Below are 16,869 nucleotides of genomic sequence, written 5' to 3' on the forward strand. Positions count from 1 at the left end.
GTCATTTTGGTCCTTTCTGAGAATGGAGAAAAATAACTAACACATTTTCTGTATAGTAGAACAGTTTTGTAATTTACTATTTTTCTGATGCTTCAGTGCAACAGGCATGATAAAAGGTTGTTAAAGTTTGAAGACTTTAAACAAATCATGAAACTTTCATTTAGTCATGAGATGCTCAAGATCAATGATTGTTTTTTGCCTTTTTTTTTTCTGTATTCCCAGCACTTACCACAGTTCCTGCCATATAATGAGCACTTTAAAAATGCTTATTGATTGACTTTCTAGATCTTGCTTTCCTCATTTGTCAAAGAAGAAGGGTGAATTAATTAATTTCTTAGATTCCTTCTAACTTTAAAATTATAATCACAGATTCAGCTATTCTGAAAAGTTTTTGAATATGAACCTTTTGAATAGAAAATGTCTTTTGTGAGAGAACCAGCTCAGTTAAGTATGGAGCAAACTTTAACCAGGTTGTTCATAGGAATGTTAATAGGGAAGTTTTTGGACATAGAATTTCTTAAAGTCAAATCTCAAGATCTTGAGCAGTTATGATTAGTGAAGGGGGAGGATGTACTTATACTAACAAAACTATAAATCTATGAAGTATAAGAGTTTTTATCTAATCTTTCCAGTTATATTCTAGAATTTAGTATTGCCTTTGCTTATTTTTCAACTGGGAGTTCATTTCAAGAGTGAATTCCCAAGTCTGGTTCCCATTTCTCTCTTATTCTCTTAACATTTTCATTTATCTTATGGAATGTAGGATTCAGTTTGTCAAAGAAAAGAGTAAGAAATTATTTTTAAATAAGATTATTTAGGACAAAGGATAACATATCTCTCATGCAAGATCAGGAATTTTGTCAAAGAAGGAAATTAAGTTTAGAATAAATTTTTGGACAAATCTGTATTCAGTACCATTTTAACATTGTATAATTCTTCAGGTGTTTGCAAATTTATTTTTAATGACCTATTCCAAAAACTTTACAGTTATGGAAGCTAGGATACTTGACCTGTAATCCACAGATAATCCCCTTATTTGCCATTATAAAATATAGTACTGTGCCTGTACCCCTTCTTTTGCCCATCTAGTTATAGGGAATATTTTGAATCTTTCCCAAAATCATAAAATATAAATTTTAATAGTTCTAAGGTTGCACATTTTCATACTCTCTGGGGTGTTTGCATATTCATTACTTTTTCAATAACATCGTAAAATGTGCTATTGAAAAATATGCTGTGCCACACCAGTATCTATGCAATGGCTGACTTTCTATAAAATGAACCCTCTCCCTCCTAAAAAAAGTAGAATATATATAAATCATAGGAAAATAAGTTATTAGTGTGCATAAGTTGAGGGAATTTGAGCAGAGTAAAAAGATTTCGATATAGATAATTTCAATAAATATATTTCAGATTCCCTCTAGTCTACTGAGAGGTACAAAAATGATTTTTAGAAAAAAAAAATCTTTCCATTACTAAGGATGATAAGCTCTTGAGTACTATGCCATCTTAGGTATAGAATTGGGAAAAACTCTTTCTGTTTCCATTCTGGATTACTTAAAAGTGACTGGGACTATGCCCATTCTAAGGCTTGCAATGATTGCCCCCCCCCCCCACTACTTCCCCTAGCTCTGCACAAGTTTATATGGTGGCTGAGAAGAAATTATTCCAAATGGTGCCTCAAAATATGAGCTCCTGGGGGTTATAAGGAAGTAAGTAGTGAGGTATAATGACAGGATCCAAGTTTCATGTTTCCTGATTACAACTTTCCTTGCCTTGGGCCATCCCCTCAAAATGAGACTGTACAGTTCCTGGGATAAGCCATACAGAAATTGAATTTATCTCCATGTAGTGAGTAGGATGGGGACATTCTCTCACCCTGTAGACATCCTGTTGCCCCCTCTAAGAGCAGGGGGAATGATGAAAGTGGAAGAAAGAAGCTTTAGTCAAATGAGTAGTTTATATATTATGATATCATACTAAATGTTCTAATAAGTCTCTTGTTCTAATTAATGTTTAGGTAAAGACTGACACCATATGAGCCTCAAGAAAAGAAACTGAAATCAGAAAGTACACAAATACCCATACTCAAAGATAGCTTAAGTAAGAGGGAGTGCTTTGGTTAAATGTTAAAGTGAGTCCTTGATGTCTGGCCTGGACTGCTGGTTGAGAAATATCTGTAATTGCAATCCCACACTGGCACCATAGATTTCTATCTAGATGGATGACCTTGGAAATTGAATGATTACATGAAATCTTGAAAGAGGAAGCAAACTTCCAAGAGAAATTTTGCGGCTGCTGTATACCCTTGTCATTTTAAAATAGAGTTTTCTATGGTTTGCATATTATTAGCGGCACCAGATTGGTGGTTTTGTCTCCCAGCCAAAAGATAAATCATCATCAGTGTTAGGCATAATATTCACTATTAATGCTTTGTGTTCTCTTGTGAAATGTCTTTTAGTGCTTATTTTCTCTTGATCCTTGGCATTCCACTAGCCATCAATCACAAAAACAACTCGGACATTCCTTGGTGTCTTGCCTCAGTGAACTCCTGCTTTTCTTGACCATTAACCACTCACTGGAATGTACATTGACTGTCTGTATCTCTGGGCCCCCTATTCTCTTCTCCCAACTAGCCTCCCTTTCTGGCACCAGTCAGCAAAGCTATATTTTCCATCTGTTGAATGAAGAGCATGTCATAGGCTGTTTGATATGGTTTGGGAGACCACAGCAGACCAGTGATGCACAACTCACTTTTATCCCACAAGCCTGTGAGAGCCTACAGGGATAAGGAACCTTTCTGCTAGGCCGAACACACTGCTTGACATACAAAAACAAATCTCCTTCCCTTCACTGTTCAATATGTTTCATATTTATGTCCAAGGGATTGTGGGTTAGAGTAATCTGAAGATGTATCTTAAGGGAAGTTATCTTGAAAAGTGTGAGCAAGCTTCATTTTCATGCACCAGCTGTTTTCTTTCTTTCTAGTGTTTACAGGAGCAAGGGAACAGCCTGCCTTCATTATGCAGTGGTGAGGAAGTTTTGACTATTCCACCAGCCTCTCCAAAGCCCTTCAAAGACAAGGAGAGGAAAAATGGTTCAACACAAGTTCAGGCAAATTCTGGACTCACTGCAAATGTCACATACCCAAATTTGGAAACTTCTCTTGTTTATGAAACAGTTTATGCACTTCTCCCTGGGGTCATTTCTCTAAGGCAAAGGGTTGGGAAGACAGCTAAAACAGCATTGCTAAGCAATGAGTTTCTATGAAGGGTGTTATAACTCTGTAAGTTATAGGTGCAAAATAAAGTATTAAAACACTTAACACATTTCAAATACTTTGGAAAGTGGGAATAGAAGGTCTGATCCAAATTATGCCTTTCCACAAAAAGGCTTTATTGGTGGTCACTGGAATTATTACCTTTAAGAATCAATAAAAGCAAGAATAAAGTCATAGATCAATTTTTTTTACTATGCTTTAGAAACATATCTCTTGAGCTTCAAATTGCTCCCACTCCCCCCCCCAAAATGGGGTAGATATGGTAAATATTATGCCTAAATTACAGATGAAGAAAGTGAGAATAAACTATGTTAATTGACTTTCCTAGCAATTCACTACTAGTAGGTGTTAAAGGAGGATTTTGAACATGTCTTCCTGATGCCAAGTCAGTTTTATCAACTATAGTTCTCTGATATCTCCATAGTACTTTAACAATTGCAATTTATTTCACATACATTATTTCATTTGAACCTCACTAAAAACTCAGGTAAAATTGCAGCTATTAATTTACTCAATTGAGGCTCCCAGAGATAATGTAGTTTGCCCATGATCACATAATTAGTGTCAGAAGTACAATATAAAATCAGCTTTTCTTCTTGATTATTAGTTTAGTCCTTTATCTCCCTATTGCATACTGAATTTTATGTGTCTGAAAAATTATATTCCAACTTGTAGAAAATATCAGTCACTGAAACTCACTAAATATTCCATCACAGAGACTCCAGATAATGTTTCTCTACCTGCGGATGAAATACATGTACATCATTATTCACACACAAGTAAACAACATTTGCAGAAAATAAAATTCAATATCAGTCTCTCTTACCACCTTCCTACAATTACTAAAATGAATGATACTTTAATACTCGAACTCTTTTTGTAATTTTGATGATTAAAATGACTCTGAAGCATCTTTTCCTATTCTGGATATTTGGCCATTTTAATTCTTGAAGTCAGAGCTTCCACCAATTGTTTGCTAGAAGTTAGTGAGTAAGGGTTTGTTTGCTAAATCCATTGAACCATGCTCTCTGGTTACCAATACAACTCCCATCTCTGAGAGCTTAAAAGAATCCATTAAGATTATGATGAATAGCTGAAGAACAAAGCAGTCTGCAGCCTTTGAACCAAGGAGACATTCCAATCTTATCCTACCCACAGCTTATTTCTTTAGTAATACATTTTTAAAAAATATGGTTTCTATTGACATCCTTGAAACTACTTTTTAAATCTAGCCATACATTTTTGCTATTTGATTAATGAAGACTAGTTCTGATCAGAATTCAATACTTCTAAAGATACTTCTAAAAATGCATGTGAATATATATATATATATATATATATATATATATAAAATTCAGTAAGATAAGTGAATTAAGTGTAAAAAAAGCCATCCAACATGTTACCTCACCTCTTGACCCTTGCCCCAGAAACTACTTTAAACATTAAAATCATTTGGTAAAAGACATCAAAATTATGAAAGCAGACTTGCAGAAATCCTTATGCCATTTTTTTCTTACCATAATAATTCAACTTTGGTCATAGCTGATCACTTAATTCATTATATTTTCAAGCATCCAGACAGTAATTTTCTGTGTTCAAAGTTGAACAAATATACCAACTTATGTTGATCATTACTACTAACTTATTTCTATACTGTCTCATTTTGGAGTGAAAAGCAAACAGCATATTAATAGGTTCTGAACTATTACTAAAATTACAAAAATTCTCTCCTTAATCATCAAAATCTCGCCTTATCCCAACCTTAGGAAAAGACCTGATTCTTTTTAGATTAGCATCCCCTTTCTCAATCTAAAACTGTACACTTAATGAATTGGACCAAATTAATGGTAAATAGTGTCATACTTTGAAAGTATTTTCAGATGGCAAAGAGTATAAGTAGAATTTTAAACAAAATACGTCAGGCTTTGATATGAATGCAGTGGTAAGAAGTATGGGTGGGTGTTGAACCTCTTAACCCTCCTATCCCACAAACATTTACTTTCTCCCCACTAGGCCAGAGGGAGAAGTTGGATAGGTAAAGAAGGCTTCTATATTATATCTTCTAAGGAAGAAGAAGGTATGGTATGGACTTTAAGCTTATCACATATTGCTTTCTTCCTCAGTTTATTAGAATTTACTCTACTATACCTGACTTTTCTGAATATTCCATCAGTTCACAAGATCTTTGTTCCACTTACTTTCCTTATTTTCTATAAGGAAATACTTATATAGAAATATTTATCAATATTGAATTTGATGCTCTCTAATGACATGAACTTGGAGATTTCTTTGCTACTGTAAGCCTAAGTTTTTGCATCTGAAAAAAATGTGCTAATAATATGTATCCTATCTATGTTAGCACTATTGTGGATAAGTACACTAAACTTTAACATGCTACTGAAAAGGGAATTTAACATAACAGCAACCTGAGTCAGTAAAAATAAAAAAAACAACAATTTAAGATAATTCAAGAGATTATAGAATGAAACATCGTAGATCATAGAGCTAGAGCTGGAAAGAAACCTTGTTCATCTTGTCCAATTCTCTTGCTTATGAAAAAAATGAAGCCCATGTATATAAAATGATTTTTCTAAGGTAATAGAAGTAATTAACAGAGCTGGATTTGTACTGAGGTTCTGTGACTCATTGTTTAGTTCTCTTCCCTGCCACTATGAGAAAAAGTGCTGAAATGGTTCTTTGGAGCAAAAAAAAAAAAAAAAAGACATCTAGAGTGATCTGAGGAGACCTGCTTGTTATGAGTTCAAATGTTGGAGTTCTTGTTCTTCTCAAAAACACAGCCGGTTTAGCTTAGGGCCCTCCGAATATCTCCAAATCCAAAGGTCCTGTCCATTAGCCTCTGCCTCTGCTTTCTTCAGCCTCCAACCAGCACAGAGATGGAATGAATCTCTTGTTTCCTTCTCTTGGGGCTCGGCTAGCTTTCTGGTGAGTCTTTCAGACCAGCTTGGTCTCAGTGGAGGGCGTGCAGGAGCCCAGCCACCTACCACAGTGGTGTGAGATGAAGATGAATCTGGTTGTCCACTGAACTCTCACTCGTAGCTTTATCCTTTGAAAACTCTTTGTCTGCCACCAGCCAGCTAAGTGGAATATATTCTGCCTTGCCTCGGAGAGAGGGCTTCTGGCCTAATTCCGCAAAGTGCTCTCTGTCTGCACCAGACTTGCTCCTCTCCAGTCCAGCTGAACTCTCCTCTGAGTGGAAAAAGTGTATTCTGGAATAGCTCTCTCGCCTTATATGTGAATCTTCTGAGAGAATGGGATTATGGGTTTTCTCCCATAGTGCTCTCTGGCCCAAAGAGCTTTAAGGGGGGTGTGAACACAAAGGTGTAAACACAAGCATTGTACTAATTAGTTCTACTTAGTACCTTGTTTCAGGTTCTGGCCAAAATCTTCTTGTAAGATTAGATCAACTCTAATTAGTTAGCAATTTGTAAGGATTCCAACACCTGCTGAAGAAGAAAGAGATTAAGTAGCATTTTGAAAAGAACAAATAAGAAGTAAATAGGTAAATGGAAGAAGGATGTATAAATTGAGGAGGGGCAGTTCTGTGAATAAAGGGTTAAAGACAAAAGTCAGCAAAGTGGTGTTTTCTGGATCTATGAGAATGATCTCCTGGCCAAAGGCCCAAAATCTATATTCAGCCAAAGAAATCATGATTTGTCAAATTTTAAGCTTGAAAATTATCTTTTATGTTTTGTTTTGGCATTTTTCATTTACAATGGAAAATATATATTTTGCATTATATATAAACCTTATATTGGGCAATATTACAGCACTCTACTAAGAAATTTTATTTTTCATTTAAATCAATTTAAGAAAAAAATAGATATTTCTGATGTAGTTTGGATTCTTTATTTTATAAATGGGGAAAAAGAAATAAGAAAAGTTAAGTGATGTAATGAAATAAGACCATGGCAAAGTTGATCCATTTCTTTACATTCTGGACTTCACCACTCTGAATTTGAGAGTCATTAGCTTTCCCATTCTATCTCTATTTGCCAAATAAGACCCTTTGCTTCATAACTAAGAAGCCTAGGGGTATTTACTAACCACACAAGAGAAAATGATAACAAGGCAATCAGGTTTAACTCTCATCACTCCCCCCAATATATCCTTCTCCTTAAGAAGACAGACAGAAATCACTTAAGAAATTGACCTTGAGAATTTTCATGTTATCATCTGTTTTCAACCTGTGTTTAAATGAACATTTAATGACCATAGCAAGACAATTAACTAAGATGAGCCATGAGCCAAAATGTGGGAGGAAGAACAAAGTAATGGAATCATACAAACTTAGAATTGGACCTCAGAAACCATCTAAGCCTGAAGCATATATTCTGTTTACAACATCTTTATATTCCTTTGTAATAACTGTTCTATATCAGACTGTGAGTTTTTCGAGGGCAGGGACTGTATTTTTGTATCCTTAGGACATTGTATACACACTGGTACATAATAGACAATTAATAAACGATTATTAGTTGATTGTTGATTGAATATTCTAGAGAAGTGGCCATTCAGCACTTGCTTTAATACCTCTAGTAATAGGGAACTCATTATTTAACTTAGCAGATTACTAGCACATTGACAATATACCAAAAAGGCAGATAGAACTCTGGAAACTAAGAACTAGGCAGAGGAAGCCACATGTAAGAGATACAATGGTGAACCTTCTTTTTTGACAAAGAGAGTCAGGTGAGCAAAATCGGAATATGCAGTTATCACATCTTTTAATATAACAGAATGTTCTGTACTATTTTCCTGTCTTCCCTGACCCCTAAAATAAACCTACCTCCCCAAGTAAAGCAAGCAGGCACATTTCATTCTGTCTTCTACCAGAGACAAGAATTGGTCCTTACTGTTAACAGTGTTTGTAGGACAAATATTTTGAGAAATTATGTAACTCATTTAGGAAGCTCTGAAATATTCTTAGGACCATGCATTCAACATATGGTCATCTGCATTTGATATTTCCCTCTTTCTGATATTTTAATATTCAACCCCTTAATGAGTTCAACATTGCTTTATAAACATCCTCCTTGTACCTTTGGTCTAGTGTATCTGGTGTTCAAATTTCTAATTTTTGTATTGCTATTATTATCGCCTCTTATAGCTCATTGAGAATTATGATATAAAAGACCAAATTTGAAAGTTCCACTGGCCTCAATAGAGAAAAAACAAAAACATTGATTAAGAAATTTACTTGTTTTTTTTCCATATACATGCACATGCATATAGTACACATATGTATAGAGATATATGCACACATATGCATAGTTTGATAGCATTAACAAAATTAATATGGAACTTTTAAGGCACAGTAATATACATACACACACATATATCCATCCATTCATATATATAAACACATGTACACTTATTTCTTTCCAGTTGTACATTTTTTCCTTACAGGCCTTCTGATACAGGAATAGTTGTGAGAGGTAACAAAATAAGAAAAAAAAATGATAGTCATGTGAAGCTTAAAGTAAAACTAAGTGATGAGATGACATATTTATATTAATCATAGTTAAACCAGTTTTTTTCTCATCATTAATCATATAGTAACTGACTGAATTATTTATAACTGATTGATAAGAAAAAAATGACATTTGTTAGGGACATTAATTTATTTTGAGGATAGTAAAAAGCAGAATATCATTCTAAGTAAACTACAAAAACTACCCACATAAGTGCGCATAGTATATAAATATAATATCAATTGGTGTTACTTGATAATAAATTTAATTTATACATTATGGAGGTTCCTTTTTAAGTATTAAAGAAGCCAATTACCTTTTTTTTTTTTTTGCTGATGTAAATGGGGTTAAGTGACTTTCCCTGGGTCATACAACCAGGAAATATCAAATGTCTGAGACCAAATTTGAACTCATGTTCTCCTGACTTCAGAGCTGGTGCTCTATTTACTGCAAAGCCAATTATCTTCTCTTTCCCACATGAAACCAATCTACATTTGTAAATATGTTTGTATTATGAAAAAAATTCTAAAAAGGATTATTATTGAATATTTTTTTCTTTTTAATAAAAAATATTTGATTTAACATTTTAAATCACTTAGTAGCTGCACTTTTTAGGATGACTTTTTCAAGTTTTCATAAACAGAGTAAACTGAGTCCTTCCTGTGCAATTAAAAAAGCATATGCTATGTGTTTCAATGCAACAAGTAAAACAAGAGTTCTTTCTATCTTCCTGCTCCAAATCCCCTGTTGCAGGTGGATTCAAGCAATGGGCTTTAGTGATCTTGGACATAAGTGCCTGCCTTATTGGTTGCTGTCTTTAATTTTTTGTTTGTTTGTTTGTGGAGGCTATTAACTTATTTGTACATTGTTGGTATGTCCCAGAGTAAACCCACTCTAACCAGATTTCTATAAAACTTGGGTTCACATTCCTCTCTATTGAATTGAAAATTCAAAGAAACAATAAAGAGATTGTTCCTAGTGAATTCATTGGTCAACCTATTTTTTAAACTGTAGTATCTTGATAAGTATTATCTTTCTTCCTGGAATACTTAAATAGAATCTCATCCATATAAATGAAATATTTGCAGCATTATCTAGCTTTATATTTTGTCCCATCCTTCTATATCTTACTTAAGTTGTAAGCATCAAATTTTTTTCATTCTGCCTTAATTTACGGATAGGAGGATTTAATCCAAAACTTTTGTCTTCAATCTATTATTAATATGCATTAATTGCATATTTTCTATTGGTTTCCAAATGCAAACCAGCATCATATTAATTAGTTATATAAATAATTATTTAAATATTTTGACTAGAAATTCCCTCAAAGGCAGTGCAAAGCATAGGCTAAATCTAGTTGTAACTTAACATTTAATCAAGCAAACTCAGCTCTTGAAGAATTTGGAAAAGTGAGAGACAGATTAACGTTGCCTAGATCAATCAGGGAAGACTTCATGAGAAGCAGTTATAGAAGATGTACAAAGTCATGAGTTGTTCCTAAATTGAAAGCTCAAGGCGAACCAGGAAGAACAGCTTAATTGTAACTACTAATAGGCCATCTAATCAAACTGCACTAGGGCCTAAGCACACACACACAGCACAGACCCTGCCCAGGCCTGTGTAAGTAGAAAGAACAAAAGGGTATGTGACTTCAAAATAGGGTTGAAGCTAAGAAAATCATTGGAAGCTATACTTCCCATATGTTCTTGATATAACCACCAATCTATTTGCCAAGTAAGGATAATTTCCTTCAATTCTTGCTTTATTATTAATGCTCATTGCCACAGATTACAGATCTGGTACATATAATCAGTATGATTTTGTGAGTTATAACTGGACTCAGCATCAAGAAGACCTGGGTTTAAACCCTATGAGTTATTTCTAATTGGGTAAGTTACTATAAGGAAACTCTGTTTCCTTATCTATAAAATCATGCAGTAATTAAATCTAATATGCTTAGTTGTGAATAGCAAACCTTAAAGCAACATTTAATTGAACAACTATTATTATTCCAAGAACAGCTAGTACTACAGTTATACTTTGAAGAAAGGTAAAAATTTAGATATTATCCTAATAAATTTTTTTTAGTTTCTAAAATCTTAATTCTGTGACTATTTATTTTGAATCCAACAAGTATTCTCATACTTAGCACAAATCACCAAAAATGCAGTTAGCAAGATAAATATAATGAAGTAAACTTTGAACAAACTAAAGTCCTGGTCATAAGCCCAAGGGATTTCCTTTTCTTCATGAGGGTTTGAGGAGTGACTAAAGCATAATTATTCTAAGTATATGATATGAAATATTTACCATCTTATTCCCATAGTTTCATGCAGCTATGCAAGGAATGTTAATTAATAGTCCTCAAAATATACTAACATACAGAACCAAAACAGAATCACAAGACATGGTGAGGAGAATTTATCTTACAAGGGGGTTTAATTTTGGATGACTGAAAATCTTCCTTCACTTCTCCTATCAATCTAAGCCCTCAGATGTCAGCATGGAGTACCTGAGGACAAACAATATTTTGGGGCCTCAAGAAACCTAATCACCACCTTTAAAAATATAAGGGACATGAAGGAAGGCTTTGCTAGTTAGTCTATCAATCCATCTGTAGCCACTCCAGTTTATGCAGCTAGACAGAAAGTTGTGTTATTGTTGTTATTAGTTCAGAAAAGGCAACAACTTGGTGTTCTCTGCAGAAGAATGAATTGATGCTAAAATATGCAATGAGGAATGAGTCAATATCATGGGTTTCTAAATGCAGCTTAAGAGCTGACTGTTTCCTGTTAGATGACAAACAGACCTTGAGCAGTACTTTTTCCAGCTGGGACAGCTTCTTCATTAGCAGGGCAGCAGGCACAGGACACACAACACATCCAATACAGTGATAATTCCCTGGGGTGGGAATTTCCATTACAACTATGGAGAAAACTTTTTTATTCAAAATGTACAATAAACATTGAATTTAGGGAACTATCATACTTTTTTCTTCATTGAAAATGAAGAAAAGAAATATTAAACCATCTTAAAAATAACTATACAATATTATGTAGGATTTTTAGAATGCTATTTTTCATGAGTTATCTAGTGTTTAAAACCAAAAAAAATATATATCTTTGGGTTTGCTATCTTCATTCACACATAAAATAAATCTTTTGGAGAATAAATCTTTATTTCTTAGTTCACTACACAACATTAAAACATATCATCTGTGTTCTTTCTGATGTAACTCTCCCAATAAATTCCTTTTGTGCTCATTTATTTTTATAAGAATGTCATCTTGTACTATGTCAATACCTGCTTTATTTCATTTTACTTTATATACTCCAAGGAAAATTGCAGTTTTCTTTAAAAAGTTAGCTATTTCTTCTGCCAATTCAGTATCTTGATATTTATAATGAGTCTTTTAGTTGAGGAAAAAAAGCTATTCTAACTGAGGTGTAAAGTGATTAACAATGGAAAATGATAGAACAGAAATGCAACTTTATAGTGTATAAGATATGTTCAACACAGAGAGACATTTAATGAATAAAACAAAACCTTTGAAATAAAATCTATTGAAAGTAGGCCCTGGAGGATCAATAGGGAGCCTGGGCATAGAGCATATTAAGAAAAGACCCAATTTATAATGTTTGCTCTTTCAAGACATATACAACCCCAGTGTATATGGATGGTAGATAGTCTCCAATAACTTTTTCTATTCTGTCCTTTAGTACTAATGACTTCAAAGCACCTAACAAAAATTTCCTTTTAATCTAAATCTTTTACTTGTTGACAAATATCCTTTGTGAAGTCTGAGCATTTGGTGTTTCCTCCCAATCTTTTGAGAAGCTCTTTCCATCTTTAATTGTTGCACAGTTGGCGATCTCCATTTTTGCCATGCGGTCACACATTTCCATGTGCTACAGCATTGTCACAACACTCAGAAGCAGGGCAATGGAATTGGCTGTGTCCTTCCCATCAATGTCTGTGAAAGTTCTGTGTACCATGCAAAAAACTGTGACTTATTGGCAGCAATGTTTCCACTCAATGTGACATGAAGGATGTCCTAATACAAGTTTGACATCACAAGAACATAATCTGGGAGTGATCTTGTGCCATATTGAAACATGCAGTATCAAGATATATCAATTTAATTTCTTATCTTTACAGTTTTCTGTAATTTTCCTGCACTTTTGGAGAAAAAACTCATCTGACATTTGCCTGATATTTGCTTTGTGCACAGCAGTCTCATTGCTTTGATGATTGTTCCTAGCATACTCAAAAAGCACATTTGACATCACTTCTTCAGTGATGAGTTTGATACTCTGTATAACACCTCAACAATTGTATTTTCAATGTATTTTAATCTCCTTTGGTATTCTCCAAATTATGACACACACACACACACACACACACACACACACACACATATAGATGAGGAGTTTTTTGTGGAGATGTGGATATACAGGTATGGAAAGATTAAAAGTTTTACAAAGCAGTAGATTTATGGAAGGATGTCAAACTACTATTGGTGTCTTTAAGGCATCTTTCAGTTTTTTCTTGGTTTTGTTTATGGATTCTTTGGTGTCAGGAGGAATCCTCCACTTTCCTACAGGCTCTTTAATGGCAGTGATATTCTTCTCTTCTCACTGAATGGGTGCTTTAGCAAGATTAAAACAAACAAACAAACAAAAAACCAAATCTTCATAGGAGAAATTGAGATTTATGGTCCAATAATTTCTGTTCTTTTAGGATTAAGATCACTGTGTGTGCAACACTTCAGATCACCTGTTTTGGGTTGTTGAAGGCCCCAGGAGCTGAGATATCTTCATATTGGGATTGGATCATTACATCTGCTCCTCAAGCCCTGCAGGAGGGAAGGCAGGAGGCCAAGGTATTCCTGCTAATTAATTTTCAATAAAAGACAAATCTTATAATAGAGACATTCTGAGGTCCTCATTTGTTTTCCTATTCTCATTTGGGTCAAATTCCAGTCACTGGCTTTAACTGCAAGTTTTTCTGTGTTTTATGCTCTGGTAATCCCAAAGATCCACTGTGCATCCTCAGTCCTTCCAAATCAGTACTCTAGAGAACAGGAGGGAAAAAATGCATTCAGTTAAGTACCATCATCTGTATGTCTTCTTGCTCCATATGGTCCATTTGATGATTATTACAGTTCTCTGCTCTACAATCATTCATGCACAGATTTTTCCTAAGGCATACCTTGTGTGTGACTAACAACTATGGAACATAGCCTATTATTACTGAGCATTTACAATGTATATAGCACTTAATCACCTCTACTCTTCCCTACCAACTGCAGAGAGCATAACAACATGCCCTCCAGAGCTATAAGAACAGAAATCCCTTATTTTGTAACATTTGGGGCCTTCCTGCTCAAACCATTTGCATCCTTGGATTTGAATGGAGAATCACTTTTCTCTAATTAGTGGCCTTTTGTGGTCAGTTACTCCTTTGAGGAAAGAAAAAAATGGCATAGAGAAGTCAGAAGCTGAGAGACCTGGCACAGTTTATATATGACTGGGCAGAGTATCAGATACATCTAGTAGTGAGGTCAGATGATTTTGCCTCCATCCTGCCCTCAAACAGAGTTGAAACATGAAAGTCACAAAAGCAGTCTTGCAGAGAATTGCTGCTATTATCTACAGGTACCTGAAGTGTCTTCTTCCTTTTAGGTTAAGGAGGCCATTTAGTGAAGTGGGAGGAAAACAATAAGGCTTCCATAATAGTTATGTTGCCAATTTTTTGCAATTGCAGGTGAATCTGTCACTTTCTATTTGTGTGACCTTGGGCAACTCATTAAAATTCTTTTATTCTGTTTCTTCATTTGTAAAGTGAAGGGGTTGAATTGAATGCTCACTAAATTCCCCTACAATTTAAAATCTATTACCTTAGGGATCTCTAAACCCTTAACATCTCAGTTTCCTCATAGCTTAAATGTATAACAATGTCTACACATGGTATAATTATAAATATATGTTGGGATATACTTTCATGACTTTGGTTCAATAGATTTAATACAGTCAATATTCAAAATAAGTACATGTAGAACAAGAACAATATGGGAGGAATATTCAATCATTGTAAGAAAAATGTTTTGTAGAAAAATGAGTTGTTCTAAGCTAACAAAGTTTATTTTGGGTAGACTTTCACATATTTATTTATGTTACCAAGTAGCTAGAAGGCACAATAGGTGAAATACTGGTTCAAATCTGCCCTCAAATATTTAATAATTGTGTGACCACAGACAAGTGATTTAATTTCATTTTCTTATTTATGAAATTCAGATAATAATAGCATTTACCTCTAGTTGTTAGGATCAGCTGAGATAATATAGATAAAACATTAATCAAATATTGTAAGTTTTATATAAATATTAATATGTAATAATAATAATAATAATAATAAATATTTTTAGTCTTAGAGTAAGAAGACATGAGTTCAAATCCTGTCTCAGAAATTTAATACCTATGTGATCTAGCTAGGTAAGTCACTTAAACTCTATTTCTCTTAGTTTCTTCAACTGTAAAACAAAGATAATGATAGCACTTCCAGGGTTATTATGAGAATCAAATGAGATAAAATTTACAAAAATCACTTAGCACAGTACCCAGCAACGTCCTATTTGTCTGTCTGTCTGGCTATCTACCTATCTACCTATCTACCTACTATCTGTCTATCTATCCATCCATCTATCCATCCATCCATCCATCCATGCATTCATGCATCTATCCATCTACCTATCATCTATGTCTCTCTTTGTCTCTCTGTCTCTGTCTGTCTCTTTCTCTCTCTATTTGGAATAGGTAGTAACAAGCCTTAGCTGTGAAAAATCTCACATATTCACTCATTTGTGTAGCTCATTGTGTTAATTTGTTTTATTGTTAAATATACCTCTGAATGGGAACTTTAGGCAAGGACAATCCTTATGGGAAGGATAATGAATCTTTCCAGGAAAGGGGGAAAGAACTCATTTTAGGGTTTTTGTTTTGTTTTGTTTTGTTCATAAAGAGCTTGGGGAAAAAACAAAACAGAGATATCACTGAACATTTCATTACGTTTAAATAAATGTATTATAAGAACAAATAGCCTATAAGCCACGTGACGAGTAGAGAACTTATGTCTAGCATAATATACTAACTGAATTAAACTCAATCTAATTCAATGATCATCTAAGTGCTTATTTTGTGGTACCATATATGAGAATACAAAGTCAAAAATTAAACCGTCCTTGCCCTCATGCCAATTACATCCTATCAAAGAAATAAGGTGTTCATGTAAAAGTACATACTAAAATATATGCAAAAGCTGAGGTTCCTGGTGTAGATAGACACTGTGATTATTATTAATTAATCATTATTACCAATTCTTTTCTAACTCATTTGTAAGGAGAGTATACTCTTGAAATCTGGTTTTCAGTACTTTGGCAAAATATTAGTGTGAACAATAATGTCCCCTTCCAACTTCCTTTTTATGTATGATCTTCTCCCATTAGAATTTAAGCTCTTTGAGGCCAGGGACTGTCCTTTTTGTTTGTATTTTATCCCCACATAGTAAATTCTTAATAAATGCTTTTTTAACCTACCTGCTAATGGCAATCGTGAATCTATCATTACATTCATCATTTTGGACTTCTTTGCAGCATTTGATACTTGGTCACCTTCTCCCCCTTGGATGGTCTCTCCATTAAAGGTTTTTATAACTATGGTTTCTCTTGGATTTCCTCCTACCTGATATTCTACCCCTTTCTAAAATTTTTTTTCTATATCATCATTCATATAGTGTACCCATACTTGTGAATACAACCTAAGAATTTGTCCTAGACCTTTTTTCTACTTTTTCTTATTACACTATATTATTTGTTAAGCACAATACTTAGCACATACTATGTGTTTAATAAATATTTATAAATGTTAATTCTGTTTTCTACATGCTCTATCTCAGGGAGCTCAGAAGATCCCATAGATTCAATTAGCATCCTTGTTCAGATAATTTTCTGATCTCTCCATACAGCCTTAATCTTTTTGATGGACTAGATTTCTATATGCATTTCAAATTAATATATCTTAAAGAGATAGCATTCTCCTT

The 16,869-nt window shown here is 34.0% G+C and overlaps 1 pseudogene; it reads right to left on the reverse strand.

Moving 5' to 3' along the window:
• Window positions 1-12,528: 12,528 nt before the first annotated feature.
• On the reverse strand, window positions 12,529-16,406 carry LOC127557065 (isocitrate dehydrogenase [NAD] subunit alpha, mitochondrial-like; annotated as a pseudogene).
• Between the last annotated feature and the right edge of the window lie 463 nt (window positions 16,407-16,869).

The sequence above is a fragment of the Antechinus flavipes genome, chromosome 3 (assembly GCF_016432865.1).
Source record: "Antechinus flavipes isolate AdamAnt ecotype Samford, QLD, Australia chromosome 3, AdamAnt_v2, whole genome shotgun sequence".
Classification (NCBI taxonomy): domain Eukaryota; kingdom Metazoa; phylum Chordata; class Mammalia; order Dasyuromorphia; family Dasyuridae; genus Antechinus; species Antechinus flavipes.